The sequence below is a fragment of the Neomonachus schauinslandi genome, chromosome 15 (genome assembly GCF_002201575.2).
Source record: "Neomonachus schauinslandi chromosome 15, ASM220157v2, whole genome shotgun sequence".
Taxonomy (NCBI): domain Eukaryota; kingdom Metazoa; phylum Chordata; class Mammalia; order Carnivora; family Phocidae; genus Neomonachus; species Neomonachus schauinslandi.
In genome coordinates, this window is record NC_058417.1 from 56,864,707 (window position 1) to 56,882,902 (window position 18,196).

The 18,196-nt window shown below is 54.3% G+C and overlaps 1 long non-coding RNA gene across 1 annotated transcript in view; it reads right to left on the minus strand.

Annotated features, from left to right (window-relative positions):
- The window catches only part of LOC110572493, a 34,258-nt gene that overhangs the window by 14,822 nt on the left and 1,240 nt on the right, over nucleotides 1-18,196 (minus strand). The gene's annotated exons all lie outside the window — the stretch shown is intronic.

The window sequence follows — 18,196 nt, forward strand, 5'->3', positions numbered from 1 at the left end:
GCTCCCAGTTCCCTACTCCTCTTCCTGCACAGGGGAAATGCCAGCCGCCCCCCCAGGTGCTCACACACCCTGGGCCTGTGCCTTTCTCCCCAGGCCATCTGTCTGACCATCTGTCTGTCTGAGGTCTTTCGGTTCCCGCACCCTAACCTTGTGCACCTCTGAGCTGAGCCCAGACATGCTCTGGGCCACAGCCCCATCAACCACCAAGTCACACCACACTCTGGCCCCACGCCTGGGGTTTACGCAGGAGGCGGCTCTGGAAAGCATCCCTGCTCATGCTCAGCTATGGCGGGTATGCTGCTACTCACGGACGTGCCACCACCAGCCTGCCCCCTTCCATCCCTCCTTCCTTCTTCCTCCATCCCTCCCTCCCTCCCTCCATCCATCCCTCCATCCCTCCCTCCCACAAGTGTTTGCCGAGCTTCTCCGTGGCCGGGCACGGCTAGAACAGCCGTGCAGACACGTCGCCTGCCCACACACGGTGCCCTGTCTGGGGGTGCCAACCGTAAGAGAGGATCGACGGTCAGGGTTTAGGGAAAACCTCACGGGGGCCCCACCGGGTGCAGAGGGTTGGACGTCAGCTGTGGACTGGGAAGAGGTGGGAGGGGAGACCCTGCAGGAGTGCACGCTCCAAGGCCAGTGAGGGCAGGAAAGCCTTTGTGGGGAGAACTGGTTCCAGTCCTGGCTCTGCCTGGGGCAGCTAAGGGACGCTGGACACCCCGTCAGCCTGCGTTTCCTCCTTGCACATCCTGTAGGGTGTCGGGGAGGAAGGTGGACCCAGGCCACCAACAGCACAGGCCCAACAACAGGTGTAGACTCTGTCCCATAGCAGCGAAGCCAGAGGAAGCTTTTGGGTGAGACGAGTCCTTGAGCAGAGCCCAAGTGCGTGAGAACAACAGAAGGTCACGCCAGCCCGGGGCACCCTGTCCCTTCTCCTGCTGTGACGGGCACGGAATTGTGACCTGTGTCTGATTCTCATCCGTCTGCACAGTGGCATCGGGATCTATTCTGCGGACGAGGTACCTGGAGCTCAGAGAGGTTTGGTGACTCCCTGAAGTCACACAGCTCTGAGCAGCAGAGCTGGAACCCAGGCCAGGCCCTTTCCACCCCAGGCCCCTCTGTATGCCTTCCTCAGTGGCAGGCCTCCTCCTGCTGAGTCCCCAGGTCAGACGGTCCAAAGACAGAGATGCCCCCAAAGCAGGTGGCAGGCCTCTCTCACGGACCAGTGGCAAACTCACCATGGAGCACCCTCCATGGCTGGGCTGGACAGGCCAGGGACGGCTGGTCCCTTCTGCACCCAACCCCTGCTTTACCACGGCCAGGCCCTGGCCCCAGCTCATCACTGTCTCCCTTCACCACGAACTGTGGGCTGCAACTTTCTCAGCTTTAAAGTGGGAGCAACAATACCGCCAATGTCCCCTTGAAACATGGTGTGCAGAGCATGGGAAGATGTGTGGTCAGCTGAGTGACCCTCAGCTCGAGGCCAGCTGGGGATGCATGGGAGGGAAGGCTAGAAAGGCCTTCAGAGGCCCCACCTTGCCCCTTGGAATGTACTCATTCATTCATTCTAGCGCACAAGGTTTCTGGAGCCCCCGGCAAGTGGCAGTCACAATGTGGGCATCAGAAAAGGCTGAGCAAGACCCAGTCAGGGCCCTGGAGGGGGCTGCTGGAGGAGGAGAGATGGCAGAGTGTATGGGTAATGATAGCACCCTCCCACCAGTGCATAGGGGTAGGAAAAGAGGAAGGAACAACACCTCGCTGTGGGGTAGTCAAGGAAGGCTTCCTGGAGGCGGTGACGTCTAAGCTGCCTGGCCCTTGCCATGCCACAGCCCTTCCTGTCTCCCTCCCAGCAGGCTTATCCTGAAGGGAAGGGAGGAGCCAGCTAATGGAGGGGAGCGATTGGGGGGGGAGACTGATGGGTAGGATGTTTTAGGAGGAACATGCCTGAGGAGGGGGCCAGCTCAGCCCGGCTGCACCACAGGGGTCATGGGAAGGTGAAGGAGCTGCAGGGGCTGAGGCTGGGACTAAACAGGCCCCATCAGAAATAACTCTGTGCTCCAGGCTAAGAAAGTTAGACTTGACCCGCTGGGACAGGAGGGCATGAGGGCATGACCCTGGCTGCCGGTGCTGGGGGCCGGGCCTAGGGCAGGGAGGAAGGGGGCAGAGGGAAATGGCATAGCCCATGGGGCTGGCTGGTGCAGGGGGCCCTCCCGCGATCCGTAGGACAAAGAAGGAAAAAGTGGTCAGAAGAGAACTGAGCAGCTTCAGTCGGCTGAGTCTGAGGAGCTCGCAGACACCAGGAAATGCGTGGGGCTGGGGCTGGGGGGTGCTGACTCGGGAGCTGGCAGTTTGGGTGCCGTGTCCCAAATTGGGGTGGGGGGCATGGCTCGGGGAGGTGGATCCAGGAGAGGAGATTCCGTGCGTGCCACCTGTACCCACCGTTCTTTCTAGGGCATCAGCCCCCCGCCTGGACGTGGAGCCTGGCTCTGGAAGATGAGATGGGGAGGCTCTCCTGGGCAGGCTTCACCCCTGTCCTAAAACAGCCTCAAAGATTCAGCGAGGGACCACGCGTCCCCAGGGCCTGCCAGGAAGTGTGGGTAAGGACAGACAGCACTGGCAGAGGGAGGGGGTTCTGGGAGGCAAGACCCCAGAGGAGCCGGCAGCCCCGTGAGAAGCAGAGTGCCCACTCTGCCCCCACTCAGCCCCACAGGAGCATCTCCTGCCCTTGCCAGGCTCCAAAGGGACTCTCAGGCCACAGGGGGGACCAGGAGCCAGCTCACAAATGCCAGGCTGGTGCCACCGCCTAGAGTCGAGATGCAGAGAGGACGCTGTTCTGCCTGCATGTGCTGGGATGTGTCCCCTGGGCAGTGCCCCCTGAGGCTGGCCTTGAAGAAGGAGGAATTTGCAGAACAGACAGGAGCTGGGCTACTGGGGGGGGCGGGGACAGCCAGGGCATTTACAGCAGAGCCAACGGCCTTGGCAAAGGATGGAGACCTGGAGCCTCTGGGCACATCCTGGCCCCAAATCTGCCTGGATTGGGAGTGGGGTCTGCAGGACTCAGCAGAGCTTGGCCTGTGACTACCGCCAGGAACCTGATCACAGTCGTCCTGGCTACCAGGGGCCACTGATCCCTTCTCTGTGGCTGCCTGGTCTCTCCTGCTGACTCCCGGCCCAACCCTGGTCCAGCCGCCCAGGGTGGACCCCACAACACCTGTTCCCAGGTCAGTCCCTCCCACTGGGGTCCCCTGGGCCCTTGAGCGCTTCCCCTGGAGCCCGGGACAGGCTGTGGTCCTGGATGAGGAAGCCGCAGGACAGGCTGAGGGCCAGGGAGAAGCACTGAGATGTGGGGAAGCCCATAGCCTGGGAAGTGCTCAGGCTGGGGCCACTGGGCTGGGCCCAGGGGAAAAGTGCTCCCTCAAAGGAAAGCACAAAATTCACATAGATTTCCAAACACGTCCATGGGAGCCTGGAGGCCAAAGATCGTGGGAAAAATGTGCCGTGCGTGCACACACACACACACACATGCACACTCACACACCAGTCCTCTCCTTCCAGTTCAGAACTGGAAGGATGTGTTTCTCCTCACCCTGCAGTGGGGGCCCTTCCTGCCTTGCCTCCCCACTGCTCCTTGCCCGGGGCTGGCTGAGACCCCCCCCCCCCCCCCCAGCCCTGGCCTGTGTACTGTCATTTCCTTTGCCAAGGGCGGGGGAAGGAGAAGGTGTGCTGGCTCAGAGGCTTCCTCTCACCAGGGGGGCCCCTTAGCTTCCTGGGTCCCCCCACCCCCTTGCTCAGAGCACTGGGGCTGTTGGCTGGGGGCTCACATTTACGTTCCCCATTATTCTTTCCAAGATCCAGTTTTCCTCCCTGATTTTGTAGCTCAGGGAGGAAGGGAGGGAGGAAGGGAGCAGAAAAGATGCGGGGCTGGGTGTGCTGGGTCTTGGGAGCCACCCCAAGTTTGCCCTTGGGGACTCTAGGAAGGGCCAGACTGGGTAGCAGGGAGAGGGGGACAGATAGTGCACTCCACGCAGGGAATTCGGGGTCTCCACCCAGCCCCCCTACTCGGACCCCCTGCCCACCACAGGCAGCACCTGGCCTGTGGGGACACCCCTGAGCCCCACACCCTGCTGGCTGGGTCCTGGGGAGAGGCGCGGAGGGGGCACTTGCCGGCGTGGGAGTGGGGGGGCACTCTGTGCTTTCTCAACATCTCAGCCCCAGGTCTGCCAGAGCCAAGAACACGACTCAGCGGTCCCCGCTTGGTACATACCCAAAAATACATCATCTCGGACCCTTGGCTCCAGGACAGGCAGGCTCGAGGAGGCAGCGGGGCGGAGGCCCACCTGGGGGCGGCGGCAGCGGCCTGCGCTCTGGCGCTCTGTTCCCCGGGCCCTTGCCGCTGGGTTATGAAGTGCGGCTCTCCTCTCTGCTGCCCTGTCGCTCCGCTCGCCAGTCCTCTCCCCTCCCTCCTCTCTGGGTTTATTTCTCAGGGTGTTCAGCTCTGTGCCTGCCCTGGGGTCAGAGTCGAGCGCCCCATGCGGGGGGAGGCTCCCTCGGGGGTGGGGCACTGACTCCCCAAGCCTGATAGGTCTGCGGGGCACTGGGTGCCAAAGGGCGACCGGCCCTGAGGTTGGAGAAAAGTCTCACGGTTGGGAGAGGGGAAAGCGCCGCTGTCTGGGAACTCAGAAGGTCCCTCCTGGCTTCAGAGGGTGGGAAGGTGGGAGCTGGCAGAGGCAAAGGGTGTGACCAGCCCCAACCCCCAGCCCCGAGACTGCTAGGCGGCAGGGAGGGAGGAGGAGCAGAGTGGGAGTGCCTGGCAGGGCTGAGCAGAGAGGAGGCCAGCCCAGAAGTGCAGAGGTGTGTTGGGGTGCAGGGGGGCCATAGGGTAGGGGTGCTGGGGGGTGGGGCTGCCCACATCTGCCCTGCCTCAGGTTCCATGCTGCCCCTCCAACCCCTGTGCTGATGGGGGTGCGGCCTGAGAATCCAGCCTTCCAGGATTCCTGCTCAGCTGCCTGTCACTTCCAGCAGCGCTGTCTGCCGGCCACAGGCCACCTCGGGACCCAGGCTGCTCCACCCAGGCTGTCACCCCCTCTTAAAAGGGATGAAAAGGAGGAGAAAAAAGGAAGCCCTTCTTACGGTCTCTTCCAGTGAGGGAAACCGAGGCCCAGAGGCTGCATGTGGGGGTGGGGGTCCTCCACACTGGCGAGTGATAGGCGGCAGGCCTCCTGTCACTCGGGCATGGGCTGGTGTCTTCAGGCTGGGAGTGGCAGCTCAGCACTTCTCTGGACCGCACGGTGGCTTGTGGCCTGGGCGAGAAGCGCCTCCCACCCCGCTGAGGCCAGCCATGGAAAGGTGGGGGGCACAGGGAGGTTCGTGAGTGGACTCCGTGGGGACCACCCCACCCATGCCCCATCACCCCCACCCGAAGGGGACCTGGCTGGGCCGGAGGAAGGCCCAACGGGGAAGGGAGAGGAGGAGTTTGGTGGTGGGGAGCCTCTGGCTTAGCACCCTGGCTCCCCTCCAAGACCCAGCTTGTGGCTCCCCGGCTGGGTGAGCTTCAGGGGGGGCACCAGGATGGAGGGAAATTTGAGCTTCTGGGGTTGGCAGGATGCTGGTGGGCATGGGGAAGGGGCTCACACTGCACTCTCTAGAACTGTTTCCCAAAACCCTTCCCAAGCTACAAACACTGGAGGATGGGAAAGGAGAAGCTCAGAGAAGGCTTCCCTCCCTGGGGACCCACTGCCTGACTTAGAGCAGGTCTAACGATCTCCTCAGCCCCCTGGGGGTGCAAGCACTTAGGAGCCGACCTGTGCCAAGCAGTGAACCCGGCCAGAGGGTCTGGAGGTCCGAGGGCCACCGAACCCGGCTCTGCTACTCACAGCCCTGCTCTGAGCCTCAGGTTCCTTATTTCTAACTGCTCCTAGGCTGCTTCAAATATCAGATGAGATTGACCAAATGACATGCAGAAAAGCACCCTTGCACCCTGGGAGAGTGAGTGACCCAGGAACAAGACATTGGGGCTGAATGGGTCTCCTGCCTCCCTGTGGTTTGAGGAAGAGTCTGGTGACCTGCGCTTTTCAAAAGGCCAGAACTCCAGGGATGGCGAGGGAGCAGTGCCCCGCCCATCCCCCGTCCCTGGGCGTCCTTCTCTGGGTCCTGGCCGAGGTGGATGAGCAGCCACACCCCGTGGACGCAGCTCAGGCCTGGCACCTGCTCACATTTCCTCTGGGTTTGTCCAGAGAGCCCTCTGGAGCTGGGCTGTGGGCTCAGAAAGCTCACAGGGACCACAGGGCCCACCACAGATGGTCCTGAGCACCCGTCCTTACTTTCCGTGGCACCCAGCCTGCTCACGTGGCCTCGCCATTGTGCTCGGACACGCTGCTCTGTCCTGGGCAGATGGGCAGCTCCTGGAGATCAAGGCCTCTGCCACGCCCCTGTCTAGCCAGGGCAGCCAGCCTGGGGCTGGGCACACAGCAGGTGCCGGTAAAAGGGGGCAGAGTAGAGAACCTAAAGGCTACTCAGCCTGGCTAGGCTGCCTTTAGTGGGGGTGGGGGCACCTCCTCATGGGGAGAACAAAGCAGTCACCTCTGCGGTCTGGGTCTCCCAGCCCAGCATCTACTGGGCTCCAGGCTGGGGGCTTGGGGGACCTTGCACCACACCTCTGCGGAGTGATTGGGGAAGCCTCTTCCCCTCTGTCCCCCCTTTTGACTGCTCACCCTTTCTTGCATGCTGCTCTGTCCCCAGAAACCTGACGATGCTGCCAGAAGCTTCCCAAATAAGCCACATGTCTCCTGGCATCCTCTAAACTCTAGGGTGGCCACACCATCTCCCTTTCTGGAAAGATGGGCTCAGACAGCAACATCTCGAGAACAGGGCCCATGCTGAGTTAAGCTCTAGGATGCCTGCTGTAAAAACCCACACCTGTGTGCACACGTGGGCCCACAGGCACCACATACACCCAGAGCTGCTAGCGCACGCACACACCGATGCACAGGGCCCTCTCGCACACACGCATGCGCACCCAAGTGCACACACACCCACACCTACACGCCAACCCTGCCCTCATAAACGTACCAGTGTGGCACACACACGGGAGTGACCCCGCCCACCGTTGGCGGGCCACTCCCACACATGCCCTGGAGCTGTTCAGTTGGTCAGCTGCTGGGGGACGTCCCAGCGCAGCACGTGGAGATGGGGCCCCACCCCTGGGCCAGGCCGTGACATCTGCCACAAATTCCATCCATGGCCCTCCAGGCTGGCGGCATGGACGCAGCATCCTCCGGTCAGAACGCCAGTGGTTATAAATAAATGATGAGGGGAGCAAGAGGAAAGGGGCTGGGAGCAGCTCCCTCCACCGAGGGGACCGGGGAGGGGATTCTGAGGACCACCATGACTCTCCGGACCGTGGACCCATTCCAAGCTCAGCTGCTCTGTGGCAGCGCCCCTCCAGCACGGCAATAAAGCAAACAACACTTCCAATAACTCAGCAGCAGGAGAGAGGATTTAGGAAGGAAAAACCCACCTGGCATCCCGGGAGAGGGGGCCCGAGGAGCCAGAGCAAGGGGGCGGGGAGAGCGGAAGGAAGCAGGGAGGGCCAGAGAGGGCCGGGGGAGGCAGGCTGGCCTTCAGCCTCCCTCACACCTCTCTGTGTCCTGACTGAAAGCGGCGCTTACAGATTCTTCTTCCTAAGCAGTGACATATGGTGGCCACCGAGCCCTCCCTCCCACGAAGAGCCTGAGGAGTCCTCTGGCCCTCCCCTCCCGACACAGGAACTGCCTCTGCAGACTCTGAGCATGGGGAGGAAATTCAGGCAGCCCACCCATCGCCGGCCACCTGTCTTCCCTAGAAAGCTCTTCTTTGGGCAGCCCCTGAGATCTGCCCCCCAGGACCTGAGGCCCTCCCTTGTCTTCTGCAGGCCAGCCCTCAAATATCAGAGACACACCATCAGGCTGCCTGAAGCTTCCTCCTCTGGGTGAACAGCCCTCATCCCTAAAGCCATTTCCCTGGGGATGACCCCTGAAATGTCCCCCTGGCTCATGGCAGCCACCTCCAAAGTGAACCCAATGTTCCAGGGAGGCTCCATCTGACCAACTTCTACCTCCCATCATCTGGGAATGTGCCTTTACTCATGCAATCCGCATAAAATCGGCTTCTGAGGGCTGCCACGATACCTAGGGTGACCACACCCTCCAGCGTGCCTGGGACACCCCTGGTTTACGCCATGATTAGGAGAAGGGCCCCCAGCTCGGATGATAAGTTACTTGGTCACCATGATGCACTCAACGTGTCCCCCCCGCAAAGTCATACGTTGAAGCCCCTCCCTCTGTGCACTGGTGTTTGGAGGGGGGCTTTGGGAGGTGATTACAGTTGGATGAGGCCATGGGGGGTGGGGCCCCTGTGATGGGATAAGCTCCCTAATCAGAGTCACAAGAGAGCTTGCTTCCTGCCTCAGCTTCCCACCACGTGAGGGCGCGATGTGAAAACTACCGTCCACAGTCCAGGAGAGAGCCCTCACCAGAACCCGACTGTGCCGGTCCCCTGGTCTTGGACTCCAGCCTCTGGAGCTGCAAGGACCACGTGTCTGTTGTTTCAGGCTCCCCAGTCCGTGGACTAAGACAGTCCTCCCAGTCACACAAAACTCACCGTCAATTAAAACCTCTAAGTCTTCCTTCTATTACACCCATCCATTTAGTATTTTTGGACCCAAGAGCAAGATTTTACATTAATTCTCATTAAGTGTAGTTAAATTTCAACTACGCTTCTAGCCAGTAGACCAAGTAATCTATTGCTTAATCCTCTCAGCTCCAGATTGACTAGAATCTGATCATCGTGCCTATGACATGCTCATGTAAATCACCGATAAACATCATCACTAGGATAGGGTTGAGAGCAGAGCCTTGTGGCATACCACTAAGGACATCTTGGGAGCCAGCATTCTTCGGAGATAGTCATTCAGACAACTCTGAAAGCACCTAACCATAACGTTATCCAGTCCTTGATTAGAAGAGAGGATGGTCAGGCTGGACCTAATTAAAGAGGTGATCTGTAGGCCCATCTGGAGGAGTAAAAGTCTCTCCTGGGAGAGGGAGCCCAAGGCAGAGGCCCTTTCATGGGATGTACCTGGCTATTCAGAGAATGGGCAAGGTGGCCCATGAGATGGAGTCATGAGAATGAGGCGGAGCAGTAGGAGAGGCGGTCAGAGGAGTGATGGGGCCAGATCACATGAGGTCTTACAGGGGAGGGTATTGTGAGGACTTTGCCTTTCTCCAAGAGGACGGGGAGCCATAGGAAGATTTGAGCAGAGGAGGGGCACAGTCCAATTTAGATTTTAAAAGCATCATCATCACCTCCAGTAGCACATTCCTTAAAAAGACGGGGAGGGCCAGGTGTCTAAGGAGGAACACCTCAAGATCACCTCCACTCACCCTGAAGATTTCTTCAGAGCCAGTGCCCACGGAGAAGTGGGGATGACTTCTTGGCCTGATTAGCAGTCCTCTCCTACCCTTCCGACCTTGATCAAGATAACACGTGGTGTGGCTTCAATGATGCTGCGGCGGGGGGACCCTGGATCTGGCATCACTCAGACCTGGGCTCCAATTCCAGCTCTGCTGACTCACTGTGTGGCTTTGAGCAAGTTACTCAACCTCTCTGAGCCTCAGTTTCCTTTTTGGCAAAGTGAGGATAACAACATTTACCTTTCAGGATGGTGACGGGCCTGGTGCACAGGGGTGTTTGAGAAATGATCAGCATTATAGACCCAATCAGGGGAAATCGAGGAAGGGGAGGCAAGGGAGCATATGCACTGTGAAGCAGGAGAAGGAAAAACGCAGACTCTGCCAAGTTGTCGGGGAGGCGCTGGGGCCCGGCCGGCCTCAGGGACCCCCTCTCAGCATTCTGCAGTGGCCTCTTGCCTGGCCTGGGCGGGGCAGCTGCAGAATTCTGCAGCAGAGACTCCGTTCCTGCCCTCGTTCCTGGGTCCCCCTGCTTCCCTCCCCCGCCAGCTCATCGGCAAGTGTCAGTGAGCTGGCAGGCTGGACTTCCAGCAAGGGAGCCGTGGAGATTTCCTGCTGGTTTTGGCAGAGATCACCCATGCTGCGAGCCGAGTCCCAGCAGAGGAATAGCAGAGTAAGTCCTGCGAGACGGAGCTGCAGGGCAAAGGACTCTGCAGAGGTGAGGCGGGCCTCCACTTTTGAGTGGTTTTCCCTTTGTTCCCACAGACTTGCTGGAGGTGGCCTCAGTGATGGCAGAAACCAAGGACCCCCCCCCCCCGCCCCCGCCGCCCTGGGGGGAATGATTATTTGCTGGAGCCTCGGTCTGGTTGGTTCAGTGTATCCCAAGCACTGAGCACAGCGCCTGGCGCACAGTAGGTGCTCACGGCACGTGCGCTGACGGGTCCCTGTGCTGCACCAGGCCTGTCCCTTCACAGGAGGATGTGGGGCGGGGGCGGGGCCCTGCCCGTAGTCTGCCCACTGGGGTGGAGGGGGAGGGTGGCGTGGAGAAGTCCACTTAAGGAGTTGGCTTAATGATAAATATTTATTATATAATGTAAAACTTTCCAGAAAAACAACTTTTCAGTTGCTTAAAGCGAGTGTCCGGTTGCTCCAGGCTCTAGTGTCGGTGTCAGCCTGCAGCAGTGGGAGGGAGGAGCTGGGGTGTGACGGCTCAGGAGAGAAGCCAGGTGCCGGCAAGACCCTGACCAGCTGGAGGGGCCCAGGGGTGGCCCTGCTGCTCGGGGGAGGGTGGAGGGACCCAGAGGCAGAGGGACGAGTGGCTGGGTCCTCTGTGCTGATTTCTCCTCTCCGGCCATCTTGCCAAGGCCAGCAGCGCCCTGAAGTATAACCACCACGTTGCCAGGGACCTCTACTTTGCTGCATGGTGAGCAGACACAGGCACTGATCTTAGCCATCAACAGGAACAGAATCCGCCCTCTTTTGGGACCCTCCCCCCCCAGAGACCACCTGCCCTTCCGTCAGCCTCCGCGAGGGCCAACAGGATCATAAGGCATCAGGTGTGGGCAGCCAGGCTGGCCTTCCCGCCATCGAGGACAGGTATCCAAATGCCTGGACCTGCACAGGCCTCTCCCATCATGGCTTCTGTCCTATGAGAATCATGTCAGGGCCTCACCATCTCCCTTCCCTCCCCTGGAGAGCTCTCCCCGTGCTCCCCCAGGCACGTGCCATACTGCAGACCTGTCCACCCTGGAGTAGGTGGGGTGGCTGTGAAGTCTGAGAGAGAGAGATGTGTGTCTTGCTCTCTGCACCGTGACCTGCCTCCCGCTTCCCGAAACCGGATGATAAATTACTCTGCCCAAGCGGAACACGCCCGGACAAGCCTCCTTTCCAACTGTAATTAATACCCTGGGGAAAACACAGACTCGGGGTTTTTATACTTTCGCACAAACACGCATGAGTACACAGACCCTGCTTTCTGTTACCCTCCAATCCCCTCTCAAATATTTAATGTCCTGCTTCTTTTGTGGGTAGCACAAAACCACCCAGCTGGATATATCCTGAAATCCAAGGGAGGCATCGGGGACCCTTTCCAGTTCCTGTGACACAGAACGTGGGAATTTGGAAGCTGACTTTCTGGGTCGTGGTGCTCGTGTGGCTGATGCAGTAGCTTTGGTCTTAGCAGAGTCAGAAAGGGCCATGGGCTTGGGTGAACTCTTTGTGGTCAACTCCCCCTACCCTTTTCTTTCCACCATGGCAGCCTAACTAATGCACTAGTCCAAACACATGTGTGCATACAGATCAGAGAGCTCCAAACATCAGATATTCCTAAAAAGGCTCTGCAATTAGTTAGGAGCTTTGTAGTCCCATGAAACTAGACAGCAATGACCCTGACAATGGAAATGCTTTCTCGAAGGAGAGGAGAACCCTCATGGGCCAGGAGGGGTAGAGTCCTCTGTGTCCCATGCTGGTCAGTTGGCTTCTTTGGTGTGGCAGGTGGAGGCATCTATGAGAAAGGCTCAGACACCGAAGCTCAAGAAAACCATGCTTTCTTACCAGGAGCATCAACTTTGCTCAAGGGAAATTCTCGGCATGAAAAGAAACCCTGGATAGCCAGGGCTATGGTCTTGCCACAGCCACTTGCATTGGGAGCCTGGGCAGATCATTTGCCCATCCTAAGCCTCAGTTTTCCCATCTATAAAATGGGCCCTTCTGTGAGGGTCAACGTGTTGGATGTGCTGGTGGCTGTCTGAGGTTCTGGGACAGATAAAGATAAGAGTGTGTCTCTGTCCATGCCTAGATTGGCAGAGGAGGGTGTAGGAACGGGGATTTGGAAGAGCAAATGGCCTTGGCCTCGATGGGCCCTCCTCCCTGCTTGGTTTCTCCAAGGCCCCAAGCCTCTTGGGGCGAGGAGGACACTGTCTGCAGTATGCTGTGATGCGTTTACACAGCGAGGCGGGGTGGCGGGGGTGCTGCTGGGGGCTCCAGTTTTCTGACCTCCCCCCCACTGAGGTACTATTCTGCTCCATATTCATCAAAATATTCCTGAGAAGAGGTTCTGAGAAGAGGTTCTGCACTTTGTAACCATCTTTCAGAGCTAAGCTCCTGCTCCTGCAGATTCCTCCTCATTGAGGAGAAGGAGGCCAATCTCAAGACAAACAAAACAATGGCATTTGTCTCTGTACTCAGACTGTGTGTTCCCAGGCCTACAAGCCTCAAACCAGAGCTGCAAAGGGGAATGGGGACAAGAGCCAGGAACGCACTTGTGCATCCTCGGAGCTGCGTGTGTGTGTGTGTGTGTGTGTGTGTGCGCACGTGCGTGCGCGTCTCCAGACAGGCCTCCCGGTCACTGTACATGACAGGATCTGTGTTTAAACAGCAAGAGGCTTCCATTTCCAGTCAAGATGGAGAAATAGGGACTGACTTTCTCTCCCACCTGACACAACAGCAAACAACTCAGGAATGGTTTCAAGACACGGGACAGCAGACAAGGAAGCACAGGGATCCCTGAGAGGTGGGAAACCATGGAGGGGAGCCCCCGTGGCTCACGGTGTGCAGAGCTTTCAGGCCAAGATGCAGGGACCCCAAGTCGAGTCCGGTGAGCTCCCTGAGCTGAGGAGTCAGGGCTGAGAGTCCGGGGACACCAAGATGGCTGGACTTGTACAACAGAGAGCTGGACAAGAGAGAGCTAGAGAGCTGGACGGAGGGAGACCCTGGAGAACCACTGAGGGTCCCAGGAGTGTTCAGCTGAGTCCTGATCACCATGCACTGGAGGAAAAGCCCTGACGCTCAGGAAAGGACCACATGAAAGGATTATGGGAAATGGTGCTCATGCACATGGGGCCAGGAAAAGTGCGTGTCCCCATCTGACTGACTGGAACCCTTCACGGTTCATGGAGCAACAGGTAGAGTGCTCAAAGGGCCTTGCCTTGGTAGTGGGATTATTTGACCCAGACTAACCATGGCTCAGGCCCATCTATCTAGCAAATCTTAGAAGTAAGATATGAGAGAAGGGGATCAAACTGTATCCAAGTAATTGAACTGTGTCCCAGAACAAAATTCAAGAATGTTTATAGGAATAAAAGTAACCAGCACCCAACGAGGTAGAATTTACAATGTCCAGCATCCAATCAAACATTACTAGGCATGCAAGAAATGAGGAGAAATATCAATCCTTTGAAACTGACCCAGAACTGACCCACATGTTAGAATTAGTAGACAAGGACATTAACACAATTATAACTATACTCCACGTGTTCCAGAACTTAAGTAGAGACATGTAAGGTATAAAAAAATGTGCAAATTGAACTTGTAGAAACATAAACTACAACGTCTGAGGTAAAAAAATATATATATATTGGATGAAATTAATGGCAGATTAAACACTGCAGAAGAAAATATTAGAAGGAACCAGAAAACAGGAAACATTTTGTACAGAGGAACAAAGAAGGGAATGACAGCAGGCTTGGAAACCATGGGAGCCAGAAAAGCCCTGAACCTTTGTAGCACTGAAAGAAAAAGCACCTGTCAACCCAGACCTCTGCATCCTGCAAAAATGTCTTCCAAAACAAAGTTGAAATAATGACTTTTTCAGACATACAAAAACTGCAAGAATTTATCACCAGTAGATTGGCGCTATAAGAAATACTGAAGGGAGTCCTTTGGATAGAAGGGAAATGACACCAGATGGAAATATGGATCCACAAAAAGGAATAGAGACCACCAGAAATGGGAGCTATATGGATAAACATAGGAGATTTTTTTTCTTATTACTTAAATCTCTTTAAAATACAACTATCTAAGCAAACAAATAAAAATAACATTGTGTTGTGAGGTTTATGACATATGTATATAAGGCCAGGAAGGAGAAATGGAAGTATGATTATACTGCATGTGAAGTGGATTAACATCATTTGAAGGTAGACTGCAACCAGCTTAAAAACCCCATAAGCTCTAAAGCAACCATCATCATAAAAAAACAAAGAGCTGTAACTAATAAGTCAAGAATGGAAATAAAATGGAATACAATAATTTTAAAAACTAAATTCAAAAGAAGACCAAAAAAAAGGAAAAAGCATATAAAGAAAAATAGGAAAAACAACAACAAAAAAAACCCAGTGAGTGATAGACTTGCTTTAAGTTCGAAAATCAACCAATCTAATTCATCAAATTAACAAACTAAAAAACAAAAAGCATCTGATCATTTCAATAGACACAGGAAAAGAATTTAACAAAATTCAACTCCATTCTTTTTTTTTTTTTTTAAAGATTTTATTTATTTATTTGACAGAGAGAGACACAGCGAGAGAGGGAACACAAGCAGGGGGAGTGGGAGAGGGAGAAGCAGGCTCCCCGCAGAGCAGGGAGCCCGATGCGGGACTCGATCCCAGGACCCTGGGATCATGACCTGAGCCGAAGGCAGTCGCTTAACCAACTGAGCCACCCAGGTGCCCAATTCAACTCCATTCTTAATAAAAACCAATAAAAACTCTCAGCACACTGGCATTACATTAGGGATGAAAAGGAATCTATGAAAAACCTACAGCTAACATCGTAATTAATGGTCAAGGAATTAGTTTCCCTTTACTATCAGGAACAAAACAAGGACATCTACTCTCGTAACACTTCTATTTAACAGTGTACTGGAGGTTTTAGCCAGTGGAACAAGGCAACAAAAAGGAATAAAAGACATCCAGATTGGAGAGGAAAACGGAAAACAGTCTTTGTTCACAAATAACATGATCATCTGTAGAAAATATGATGAAATCGACAAAAAAGCTACTAGAACTAGTAGGTAAGTTTGGTAAAGATGCAGGGTACAAGATCAATATACAAAAATTTTTAAAAATTTCTATACACTAGCAACAATCAGAAATTGAAGGACAAATACCATTTAAAGTGGCATAAAAATAAAAATACTTAGGGTAAGTTTGACAAAAGATGTGCAAGACCCATATGCTGAAAAGTACACATTATTGATGAGAGAAATTAAAGAAGTCTTAAATAAATGGAGATGCATAACTTGTTTATAAGGCAGAAGACTCAGTATTATTAAGATATAAATGATCCCCCAATTGATCTATAGATTCAGTGTAGTCCTGATCAAAATCCCAGTAGGCTTTTTTCCCCCCTACAATTCACATGCTGATCCCAAAATTCATATGGAAATTTAAGGGGCCTGGGCATCTGGGTGGCTCAGTCAGTTAAGCATCTGGCTTCAGCTCAGGTCATGATCCCAGGGTCCTGCGACTGAACCCCACACTGGGCTCCCTGCTCAGCAGGCAGCCTGCTTCTCCTTCTCCCTCTGCCCCTCTCCCCCCGCTCATGCTCTCTCTCCCACTCTGCTCTCTCTCTCAAATAGATAAATAAAATCTTTTTAAAAAAGGAAATTTGCGGGGCCTAGAATAGCCAATACAATTTTGAAAAACAAGAACAAAGCTGGAGGGTTAACATTACCTGATTTCAGGGCGCCTGGGTGGCTCAGTCATTAAGCGTCTGCCTTCGGCTCAGGTCATGATCCCAGGGTCCTGGGATCGAGCCCCACATGGGGCTCCCTGCTCCGCGGGATGCCTTCTTCTCCCTCTCCCACTCCCCCTGCTTGTGTTCCCTTTCTCGCTGTGTCTCTCTCTATCAAATAAATAAATAAAAATCTTTAAAAAAAAATTACCTGGGGCGCCTGGGTGGCTCAGTTGGTTGGGCGACTGCCTTCGGCTCAGGTCATGATCCTGGAGTCCCGGGATCGAGTCCCGCATCGGGCTCTCTGCTCAGCAGGGAGTCTGCTTCTCCCTCTGACCCTCCTCCCTCTCATGCTCTCTGTCTCTCATTCTCTCTCTCTCAAATAAATAAATAAAATCTTAAAAAAAAAATTACCTGATTTCAAAACTTGTTATAAAGTTACGATAATCATGAGAGTGGGGTAGGACATCAAGATAGACTATATATAGATCAATGGAACCGAAAGTGGACCCACACATATATGACAACTGATTTTTGCAAAGGCAATTCAAAGGAGAAAGGATAGTCTTTTTAATAAATAAAATTGAAAACACACAGATTCAGTTCAGAAAAATGAACTTCAATCCATACCTTGTACCATACACAAGAAGGAACCCAAGATAAATCAGAGACTGAAATACAAAATCTAACACCCATAAAATGTCTAAAAAAAGTACAGGAGAAGAAAATCTTTGTGACCTTGGATCAGGCTAAAATTTCTTAGATACAACATCAGAAGTATGATCTATAAGGAACAAATGGATAAACTAGAATTTATCAAAATTTAAAACATTGGTTCTTTAAAAGACACTGTTACAAGAGTGGAAAGATAGATGAATTAGGAGGAAATGTCTGCAGAGCATGTACCTATAGGGAATTGTACTCAGTATATACAAAGCACTCCCCAAATGCTACAATAAGACAAATACCCAATAAAAAACAGGCAATGGTTTGAACAGACACTTCATCAAAGATGATGGACATCAAACAACCCGTGAAAAGATGCTCAGCATCACTCATCATCAGGGAAATGCAAACTAGACCACAATGAGATACCACCCCACGCCCATCATAATGGCGAAAATCCCCACAGCCAACAACACCGAGTATTGGAGAGGATGTAGAACGGCAATCCCCACACGTGGCTGGCAGGCGTATGACATGGTAGAACCACTTTGGAAAACAGTTTGACATTCACTTTATGCTCACCAGAAAATCCAGCCATTTCTACCCAAGAGAGAAGGCATATGTCTCTACAAAGATTTGTGCAGCAATGCTCTCAGCAGCCTTATGTGTAATGACCAAAACCTGGAAACGACCTGGCATACTTCCAGGGATGAATGGAGGAATACCCTGTGGTGCCTTTGGAGCACGGACTACCACTCAGCAATAAAAAGGCATGAACGCACACCGTGACCTGGGTGAGTCTCAGAATACACATGCTTAGTGAGAGAAGCCCACCAACAAAGAAGAGTACATCTGGTATGATGTTAAATGTCTAGAACTCCAGGGAATACAAACCATTCTAGAGCGACAGGATGCAAATCAGCATTTGTCTGGAAGGGGGCCTGGAGGGCAGAGGAAGAGACGAAAGGCCCAAGGAAACTTCTGGGGGTGATGGATATGTCCAGTATCTGGACCGTAACAATGACGTCATGGGCATAAACGTGTCAAAACTTATCAAATTGCACACTCTATAATACTCATAGTTGATTGTATGTGCATACCTCGGTAAAGCCGTTCAAAAAACAAATGTGCAGGAATCTGAGCTCGAAAGCCAGACAAATCACCACATCATCCCTTAGAGGGTGGAGATCTTAACCTACAAACAGATTCACCCAAGGCCTCCTTTGGTCGCTTCCCTGGAAAATTAGACTCCGTTTACAAAATGGCACATCAAGGAGGCTGCCTTGCAAGGGCAGACTGTTTTGATGAACGTGAGGCTGATGTGGTACCCTCTCTTCATCTCCTCCCACTTAGAACTGAATTGAACACTGACAGACCGGATGGCCACTCCCAGGGCACCCTGTCATGCACAGGAAGAGGAGACCTGAGCTCTGCTTTGCTGTCCCCATCCCACCAGTGAGTGGAGCCGGAGCTGCCCCCTCCATGAACCCGTGTGGCCCCTCGGTGACCGACTTCATGGACAGAGCTCCCTAGCCATTGGGGCAATGCCCACTTTTGAGGCACGGGTGTACTTGGGGCAAAAACAATACAAAAGAGGTCACCAAAAGAAATCTCCAGTGTTTGGCTCAGGA